The sequence below is a fragment of the Thalia democratica genome, unplaced genomic scaffold, assembly GCF_965202585.1.
Source record: "Thalia democratica unplaced genomic scaffold, ktThaDemo2.hap1.1 HAP1_SCAFFOLD_837, whole genome shotgun sequence".
Classification (NCBI taxonomy): domain Eukaryota; kingdom Metazoa; phylum Chordata; class Thaliacea; order Salpida; family Salpidae; genus Thalia; species Thalia democratica.
The window spans coordinates 20,001-30,000 of record NW_028139797.1 but is presented as its reverse complement, the minus strand read 5'-3'; the positions used below and the strand labels follow the sequence as shown (position 1 = coordinate 30,000).

The following is a 10,000-nucleotide window of genomic DNA, read 5'->3' as shown; positions in this document are numbered from 1 at the left end:
TTTAACTCTCTCTTCAAAGTGCTTTTCAACTTTCCCTCACGGTACTTGTTCGCTATCGGTCTCGAGCCAGTATTTAGCCTTAGATGGAGTTTACCACCCGCTTAGGGCTGCATTTCCAAACAACCCGACTCCGGGAAAACCGCTAGGACGAATTACGACCGCCGCCAAGGGCCTAACACCCGCTCTGGGAAAAGGCCTCGATCAGAAGAACGTGGGCAGTCGTTGGTTCGCCGCATGCTGAATTCCATACGCTACATTTCCTCGCCCTCCAAAAAGGCTCGGATTTAGCGCTGGGCTTATCCCGCTTCACTCGCCGTTACTAGGGGAATCCTTGTTAGTTTCTTTTCCTCCGCTTAGTGATATGCTTAAGTTCAGCGGGTCGTCCCGCCCGATCTCAGGTCAAAAGTGATGTACTATAAAAGTACATGCGCTTTGTACGTCGGCCTTTTGAAGTCACTTAACTTATTCTCGAGCACCTACCGTCGTTGCTACCTCACCCGAGGCCAGCAGGCTGCTCACGCTTCAGCTGTGAAATCGCCAGACCAGCTGTCTTTGACGACACGCTCCTTAATACAGAAACGAGTCGCAGGCACTTTCAAACTAATGAAAGGATCGGTGTGTTAAAGACCCTGAGACGGACGTGGCCCCAGGATTACCCGAGGCCGCAATACGCGTTCAGAATATCGATGCTCAATGTGTCCTGCAATTCACATTACTTCTCGGAGCTAGCTCCGTCCTTCATCGACGCTCGAGCCGAGTGATCCACCGCTAAGAGATCTCTCGTGTTAATCAATCTCAATGCAACCAAAAATCGTGTTCAAAAAGAAGCGGCCGCGCCAGCACTTGCGTGCTGAATTATTACTCCCGCTGTCAGGAAGCAACGCGACCGAACTATAACAGTTACAGGGCTTCGGTCCCTTCGAAGAAGAGACGTCGCTTGAAATCAAATTTCGATTCGTTAATGATCCTTCCGCAGGTTCACCTACGGAAACCTTGTTACGACTTTTACTTCCTCTAAATGATCAAGTTCGATCGTCTTTCGAACACCGGCGAGTGCGTTGCCGCACGTACCAGGCTCAATCGGAGGACCTCACTAAACCATTCATCGGTAGTAGCGACGGGCGGTGTGTACAAAGGGCAGGGACGTAATCAACGCAAGCTAATGACTCGCGCTTACTGGGAATTCCTCGTTCAGGGAAAACAATTGCAAGTCCCTATCCCTAGCACGACCGGGGTTCAACGGATTACCCGGACCTTTCGGCCTAGGGAACACACGATGATCCGGTCAGTGTAGCGCGCGTGCGGCCCCGAACATCTAAGGGCATCACAGACCTGTTATTGCTCAATCTCGTGTGGCTAAACGCCACTAGTCCCTCTAAGAAGTTGTCTCCGACCCAATGGGTCGAGCAGCTATTTAGCAAGTAAGAGTCTCGTTCGTTATCGGAATTAACAGACAAATCGCTCCACCAACTAAGAACGGCCATGCACCACCACCCACAGAATCAAGAAAGAGCTCTCAATCTGTCAATCCTCGCTGTGTCCGGGCCGGGTGAGATTTCCCGTGTTGAGTCAAATTAAGCCGCAGGCTCCACTCCTGGTGGTGCCCTTCCGTCAATTCCTTTAAGTTTCAGCTTTGCAACCATACTTCCCCCGGAACCCAAAGACTTTGGTTTCCCGGAAGCTGCCGGACAGTTCTTAAGTTCGACACTGCCCGATCGCTAGTCGGCATCGTTTAAGGTCAGAACTAGGACAGGTATCTGATCGTCTTCGAACCTCTGACTTTCGCTCTTGATTAAAGAAAACATTCTTGGCAAATGCTTTCGCAGTCGTTCGTCTTGCGCCGATCCAAGAATTTCACCTCTAACGGCACAGTACGGATGCCCCCGTCCGTTCCTATTAATCATTACCTCGTGCTCCGAAAACCAACAAAATAGAACCGAGGTCCTATTCCATTATTCCATGCAACATTATACAAGCGTTTAAAGCCTGCTTTGAACACTCTAATTTTTTCAAGGTAAACTTGCAGGACCACCGCAACACTCAGTTAAGAGCACCGCGAAGGCACCGACCAACAAGAACAACGAGGCCAGTGCTAGCCTTTCGACCGACCAACCTCGCCGTCCCTATATCCAACTACGAGCTTTCAACCGCAACAACTTAAATATACACTTTTGGAGCTGGAATTACCGCGGCTGCTGGCACCAGACTTGCCCTCCAATGGATACTCGTTAAAAGTTTAAAGTGTACTCATTCCAATTGCAGGACCTCGTACGAGGTCTGCATTGTTATTTTTCGTCACTACCTCCCCGAGCCGGGAATGGGTAATTTGCGCGCCTGCTGCCTTCCTTGGATGTGGTAGCCGTTTCTCAGGCTCCCTCTCCGGAATCGAACCCTGATTCTCCGTCACCCGTTACAACCTCGGTAGGCCGATACCGTACCGACGATAGTTGATAGGGCAGTTGCTTTAATGAGATGTCGCCAGCACTAGGCCGTGCGATCCGCAAGCTTATCCAGAGTCACCATTGTAACGACCCGAAAGCCGGTTAGTTTTGGTCTGATAAATGCGCGCCTCACGTCAGTTCGGCGCTTTACGCATGTATTAGCTCTAGAATTGCCACAGTTATCCATGTAAAAGCGTACAATCAAATGAACCATAACTGATTTAATGAGCCATTCGCAGTTTCACTGTACGTGAGCTCGTACTTACACTTGCATTGGCTTAATCTTTGAGACAAGCATATGACTACTGGCAGGATCAACCAGATAACTATCCGAGGGCGTTTAAACCCGTTGCTCGACTGAGCGTTTTTACTGTATAAATACAGACCTTTTCTATCACTCGGCTTAAAAGCCTTGCGAACGTTACTGAAAGTCGGCGCCGGCCTTTTGCTGTTTAAAGCGCCAGCCCGCGTCGACTGCAGCATGCAGCTATACAACTGACTGTTCTTTCTCCCGACCAACCGTTTGCCTTCTGCCGGTTAACTCGTCAGCAGCAACACGCCATCTGTCTGCTGCAGTTACCCGCCTCGAGCCGTGCCTGCCTGCGTCGGCTACTCGTCTCGACGACTTCGCAAAGCTATAAGCCTACCGCCGCTGGACGCTTGTAGTTTTTCATACGCTGCTCCAATGCGTTTACATAGCACGTTCGCCGCCGCTGCAATAGGCCGCGCCTCGGGTGCTAAACAGTAATGCTTTAAGCCCGCTTTCTCGCCAAGTCGACCGAACGCACAAACACGTCTCTCTCACTAGTGTAAAGTAATGCATACGTGTATGATGCTCAAATGTTGCTGTTGAACTTTTTTTGCCGATTTTTTTCAATTTGTTTGTTTCTTTTCAATTATTTTAATGTTTTAAGCTTATTTATGCTACGTTTAAATGTTTTAATACTTTTTTTATACTTTATTTAATATGTTTAAAAGAAATAAATAAAAAATAATATATATAAACTACTTTTTTTTAATGTTTTAAATATGTTTGTTTATTATAAATAAACTTTATTTGTATTATTTTTTATTTAAACTTACTTTTTAAATCTTTATAACTTGTTTTATCGTTTTAAGCACATTGCGATAAATATAATAAACAAAAAATTGAATGAAAATAATAATAATAATAAAAAAAAAAAAAAAAACATATGCTTATTTTATATGTTTCATTTTATTTTTATTTAAACTTACCTTTCAAACCTTAATACTCGTTTTATTTTTTTAAGCAGATCGCGATAAATATAATAAACAAACAATTAAATAAAAATAAATAAAAATAAAATAAAAAAATCAAACAAAAGCTTATTTTATATGTTTCATTTTATCTTTATTTAAACTTCCTTTTAAACCTTTATAATTGTTTTATTTTTTAAGCACATCGCGATAGATATAATAAACAAACAATGAAATAAAAATAATAATAATAATAATAATAATAAATCATAAGCTTATTTTGTATGTTTCATTTTATTTTATTTAAAACTTACAACTTAAACCTTTGTATTTGTTCTATTCTTTTAAGCACATCGCGATAAATATAATAAGCAAACAATTAAATAAAAATAAAATAAAAAATCAAACATAAGCTTATTTTATATGTTTCATTTTATCTTTATTTAAAATTACTTTTTAAACCTTTATAGTTGTTTTATTTTTTAAGCACATCGCGATAGATATAATAAACAAACAATGAAATAAAAATAATAATAATGAAAAAAAATCATAAACTTATTTTATATGTTTCATTTTATTTTTATTTAAACTTACTTTTTAAATCTATATAGTTGTTTTATTTTTTAAGCACATGGCGATAAATATAATAAGCAAACAATTAAATAAAGATAATAACAAATAAATAAAACAATACGGCTAAACTATAAAAAGAAAACTAAATAACTGATAAATACTTGTAAAACATTATTTGAAAAATTTATTTTGAAACACAACACGATTGATTTATAAATAATAATATAATTTTAATTTGTGTAGTTCATTTAAAGTAGTCTCCCTTTTTGCTTCTGGTTTTATTAGAGTTATTATAACAATAAATTGTGTAGTTTATTTAAAGTAGTCTCCCTTTTTGCTTCTAGTTTAATTAAAGTTATATAACACATACTATAGTAAGTTAAATAAACTATAGTAACTTTATAAAACTACTTTACAAAATACATTTGTATAATTTAATAACTTTAAAATAACTATCAAGAATAAAATAGAATAGAATAGCTTTAAGTTTAGTATACAATTGGTATGTAAATTGTGTAGTTTATTGAAAGTAGTCTCCTTATTTGCTTCTGGTTTTACTTGAGTTACATAACGTTAAATAAACATACTTAATAAACGTAACCATCAATACTGTCATTTTAATAAAACTAAGTACAAATAACAATACAAATACAAGAACTTTAAAAAGCCTTCGCTTGTATCTGTTGGTAACAGTAAATAACCTATTATGACTCACAATACAAGAGTGCGAAATTTATTTTTCATTTGATTTTTCAGGTATTTATTTATTTGTGGAAATAAACTTTTTTATTACATTAGAAACTAATTGAATTTTTCCTCTAACTATACCTATTATTATATTTAGTATGCTTAAAAGTAATAAAATGAAACGTCGCGATTATATAATAAACAAACAATCAAACAAACAAAGAAATAAAAAAAAATATTTTTTTAAACTTATATTTCAACTATATGTCTTATTTTATTTTCATTTAAACTTACTTTAAACCTCTGTATTTGTTATATATATTTCAACACAATACGATTAAACTATAAGACAAACAACAAAATAAAATAATCACATTAATAAATACACTAAGCAAATAGCTAGAATAAATATAAATAGTTCAATATATACAATATATTTCTTCTATTTTTAAGTTACTTGTTAAACATATTTATTTAAAAATGTTTCTTTAGAATATAAAACTAACAGTTGTACAAATAAAGAAATTAAAAAGCCAAAACACATAACACTAACTTTTCATAAATTAGATATGCAAATATGAACAAAATAATAACTAAATTGTAAAGCTTTTGTAAACTGTGAACTTATAAACTTATAATAATAATTGCATATTCACTATTCACAATAGCTTTTTATGTAGTACACAACTGGTCTGTAAATTGTGTAGTTTATTGAAAGTATAATCCCGTTTTGCTTCTGGTTTAAATTAAGTTATACAACACATACTAAAGTAAATTAAATAAAGTAATTCACTACTATCTATTAAATAAAACCAATTTACAAAATACATTAATTTAAATTAAAGTGAATTTTGAACTTATAATAATAATTGCATATTCACTATTCAGAATTTCTTTAAATTTAGTACACAACTGGTCTGTAAATTGTGTTGGTTCTATTCAAGTACTCTCCTTGTTTGTTTTGTTTTAGTTGTATTTATTTTTAGATACTAGCACATTCAATACACATAATAAAGTAAACCAAATAAACTCTATTAATTTAAACTAAGTACAAATACATTAAGTTAATACAAAACTTTAAAAAGCTTTTGCTAGTATCTGTTGGTAACAGTAAATAACTTATTATGACTCACAATACAAAAGTGCAAAATTTATTTTCGTTTGATTTTTCAAGTAGCCACGCTTTTATTTGTTTGTGGACAAAAAGACTTTAAAGTTTTAGTATAAAAGACTAATTGTATTAATTTTAACTCAGAAAATTGTACTCTACAAGATGGTGCCATTATTTTTTCGATATCTCAAACTGGTCAAACCACTTTTTTAGCGCTCTAATTGGTTTAAACAGCAAATAACGTTATCTGATTGGCTTGAGTTTTTATTTGCTAATAACTAGAATTTACTTTTCTTTTAAGCGTTAAAGAAATGTAAATAAACGAGTAATAAGTATAAATAGGTCAGAAAGAAAAATAGTACAAAAAAGATGAATTCAAAAAGCAAAAGCCTACGGCACGTGGTATTCCCAAGCGGTCACCCATCTAAGTACTAACCACGCCCGACACTGCTTAACTTCCCAGATCGGACGAGATGGGGTGTGCTCAGTGTGGTATGGTCGTAGGCGTTTGAAAGCGTTTACAAGCCTTTATAAACCCTTCGGTTTGTTTAAAAAACCTATTTGCACTTGATTTACAATCGATTTGATATTTTAAAATTATTCCTTATAAAATTTTAACCTGAATTAACTTTTTTTTTGTTTTTTTAATCAACAGTTACTCCCAAACTGTACTAAAACTGTATTGTAACTGTACAAAAGTGTTTGTTTAAATTATTGTTATCTATAAATTACCTAAGACCAGGACAAGTAGAAGTAAAGTTTATTGAATTATTAAATAAATAAAATAAAATCGTAAAATAAAATAATACAATATGTTTACAATTTGTCATTGATCTATCCATTTATGTTATTGCATTACAAATACAAACATTTCATACATTCAAGAGTATTATTCATCAATCTTTTCAATATAATAAGTTTTAAATTTATATTTATTTTTAAATAATTCCTGACATTTTAGATTACCTGAGATTTTTTTTTAATTAAATTAATTTTAGTAATTAAATACTTGACGTTCTATTTTGTTTAATTTGATAACTCAACCATGCTTATTTTTTTTTTACTAATTTAAAGAACTATTAAACTAAAAGACATTACATACAGCTTCTAAAAGTTTTAAACACCTTAAAAAATATTATTATTTTAAAGATATATTAAAGAACTAAACAGATATTACTCCTAAAAAATCTTGTTAATAATATATAAAAAGTACTCAAAGTCAGACTCGGAAATATATATACTGTTGTATATCTTACTTGAAGTTCACTGTAATTGACACTGAAAAATTGACACTTGAAGTTCACTGAAAAATCAACCTATTTATATAGCAAAATATTTCTTTATCTTTGTCGTGGCGCGGTGGGTCAGTGGTCTTATCAGCTGACTCATAAGCAGAAGGTTGAGAGATCGAATCCCGCTAGTCGTCACGAAACACCACTATCGTTCAATGTTCGGGCTTCAAATTCTTTGAGATTATACTGTACTATTTATCTATCTAACTAATCTATCTAACAAATGTTGTTCAATCTAGGTTGTGGGTACTTGGGTCGAGTAATGCCTTTGACTTACAATCTGTTGTGGATTGACAATATTCCTCTATCTATCAATAAACAAATCTATCTAATAAATGTTGTTCAATCTAGGTTGTGGGTACTTGGGTCGAGTAATGCCTTTGACCTACAATCTGTTGTTGATTGTCAACATTCCTCTATCTATCAATAATGATTATATTCAATATTAAATGTTGATTAATTCAGTTGTAAGAAAACCAGTGCGCTGGTTAGGTTGGGTAAGGCCTTCGACTTACAATCTTGGGGATTATCAACGTTCATCACAAGTACAGTAACGATCTCATTGAATTTCCAGTTGGAACATTGGATTGTAGTGGTGGCCTACTTTGTAGGTTTTTTGCCTAGTTTGTTTTTTGCCTAGTAGTGTTTGCCTAGTTTGACAAACTATTGTATATATATTGTACAACTTTATTTGTATTATTTTTTATTTAAATTACTACTTATTATTAAAGAATTAAATTTTCTTAGAAAAAAAAAACTATGTATTTGAACTAATGCTTATTTTATATGTTTTGTTTTATTTTTATTCAAACTTACTTTAAACCTCTGTATTTTTTATACAATACGATTAAACTATATAACAGAAAAATAATTAAATAATCAAACTATTGAATAAGCAGTTAATTAGTGTGTTTTTTTATGCTTCTTTCATTTTTAACTTACTTGTTAACCATATTTCTTTTATTAAAGTATAAAACTAACAGTTACTAAATTTATATTTATTATATTTAAAAAAAAACTTCTATACTAACTCTAATTTCAAAGCATATTAAAACATACAAATTTTACCAACTAAATATTTATTTTTATTTTTATTATTATAATTTTCAAACATAAGCTTGTATACCTTATATACCTATATACCTCATATAGTAGGCTTGACATAACATAACATTATTTAATTCTTTTTGTTTGAAATAAACTCATTTAGTTATTAGTAAATTACAACATAAATGTTTATAACAATAAAACTAAGATTTAGCTTTTGAGTTAGTAAACTTTGATAGTTTTCTTTTAATAGTTTAATAGTCCTTATTTAAGTTCAAACAAAATTGCTATATATTTAATACACATACAAAAGTAAACTAAGTAAACGTAATTCAATAGTTTCTATTAAGTAAAAGTAATTACAAATACATTAAGTTAATACAAAACTTTAAAAAGCTTTTGCTAGTATCTGTTGGTAACAGTAAATAACTTATTATGACTCACAATACAAAAGTGCAAAATTTATTTTCGTTTGATTTTTCAAGTAGCCACGCTTTTATTTGTTTTTGGACAAAAAAACTTTAAAGTTTTAGTATAAAAGACTAATTGTATTAATTTCAACTCAGAAAATTGTACTCTACAAGATGGTGCCATTATTTTTTCGATATCTCAAACTGGTCAAACCACTTTTTTAGCGCTCTAATTGGTTTAAACAGCAAATAACGTTATCTGATTGGCTTGAGTTTTTATTTGCTAATAACTAGAATTTACTTTTCTTTTAAGCGTTAAAGAAATGTAAATAAACGAGTAATAAGTATAAATAGGTCAGAAAGAAAAATAGTACAAAAAAGATGAATTCAAAAAGCAAAAGCCTACGGCACGTGGTATTCCCAAGCGGTCACCCATCTAAGTACTAACCACGCCCGACACTGCTTAACTTCCCAGATCGGACGAGATGGGGTGTGCTCAGTGTGGTATGGTCGTAGGCGTTTGAGAGCGTTTACAAGCCTTTATAAACCCTTCGGTTTGTTTAAAAAACCTATTTGCACTTGATTTACAATCAATTTGATATTTTAAAATTAATCCTTATAAAGTTTTAACTTGATGTAAGTATTTTTTTTATTAAAACCTATTTTTTTGGTGTTTTAATTACAATTACTCCCTGTAACTTTATTTAAGACTTTGTTTAAAAGATTGTTAACTATATTCTATATTAAATACTATGATAATTAGAAGTAAAGTTTATTAAGTGATTAAACTAAATAAAAAATATTGTTAAAATAAACATGTTGTGTTTAGTTTGTTTTACTATTTCTCATTGTTCTATTTATAGATGGTATTGTTTTACTTCAAGAATATTTATAGTTAGTTTCTAAAGAATATCTCATACTACATCAGATTTTACGATTAACTTAATTTTAGGTAATAAAATATTTGACGTTTAATTCAATAACTCAACTATGTTTATGTTATAAAATAATAGTATATAATACACATACATTATAATATAATAATATGTATAACTAGTTGTTTTACTTTAAAATGAATAATTAAGCGGAAGAATTAAAAGAACTCACATTTTTGAAGAGAGCGTGGAAAACCAGAATAGTCTTTTAAAACATTTATTAAATTATCGATAAATATAGAATACAATAGAATTAAACATATAAACGTAACTGTGGTTGCTTAGA

The 10,000-nt window shown here is 32.3% G+C and overlaps 5 non-coding genes across 5 annotated transcripts in view; all 5 read right to left on the bottom strand.

The window, feature by feature from the left end:
* Positions 1-402, bottom strand: part of LOC145847173 (large subunit ribosomal RNA) — a 3,632-nt gene extending 3,230 nt beyond the window's left edge. The window contains exon 1 of the ribosomal RNA XR_014371109.1: positions 1-402. This exon is cut by the window's left edge and continues 3,230 nt beyond it. This is a non-coding gene — a ribosomal RNA (large subunit ribosomal RNA).
* Positions 403-624: 222 nt separating this feature from the next.
* Positions 625-777, bottom strand: LOC145847160 (5.8S ribosomal RNA). The gene has a single exon (XR_014371098.1). It is a non-coding gene; the product is annotated as a 5.8S ribosomal RNA (ribosomal RNA).
* A 182-nt stretch (positions 778-959) lies between these two features.
* Positions 960-2,766, bottom strand: LOC145847170 (small subunit ribosomal RNA). Its single transcript, XR_014371107.1, has one exon. It is a non-coding gene; the product is annotated as a small subunit ribosomal RNA (ribosomal RNA).
* Positions 2,767-6,417: 3,651 nt separating this feature from the next.
* Positions 6,418-6,536, bottom strand: LOC145847158 (5S ribosomal RNA). Its single transcript, XR_014371096.1, has one exon. It is a non-coding gene; the product is annotated as a 5S ribosomal RNA (ribosomal RNA).
* Positions 6,537-9,178: 2,642 nt separating this feature from the next.
* Positions 9,179-9,297, bottom strand: LOC145847177 (5S ribosomal RNA). The gene has a single exon (XR_014371112.1). It is a non-coding gene; the product is annotated as a 5S ribosomal RNA (ribosomal RNA).
* Positions 9,298-10,000: the final 703 nt, after the last annotated feature.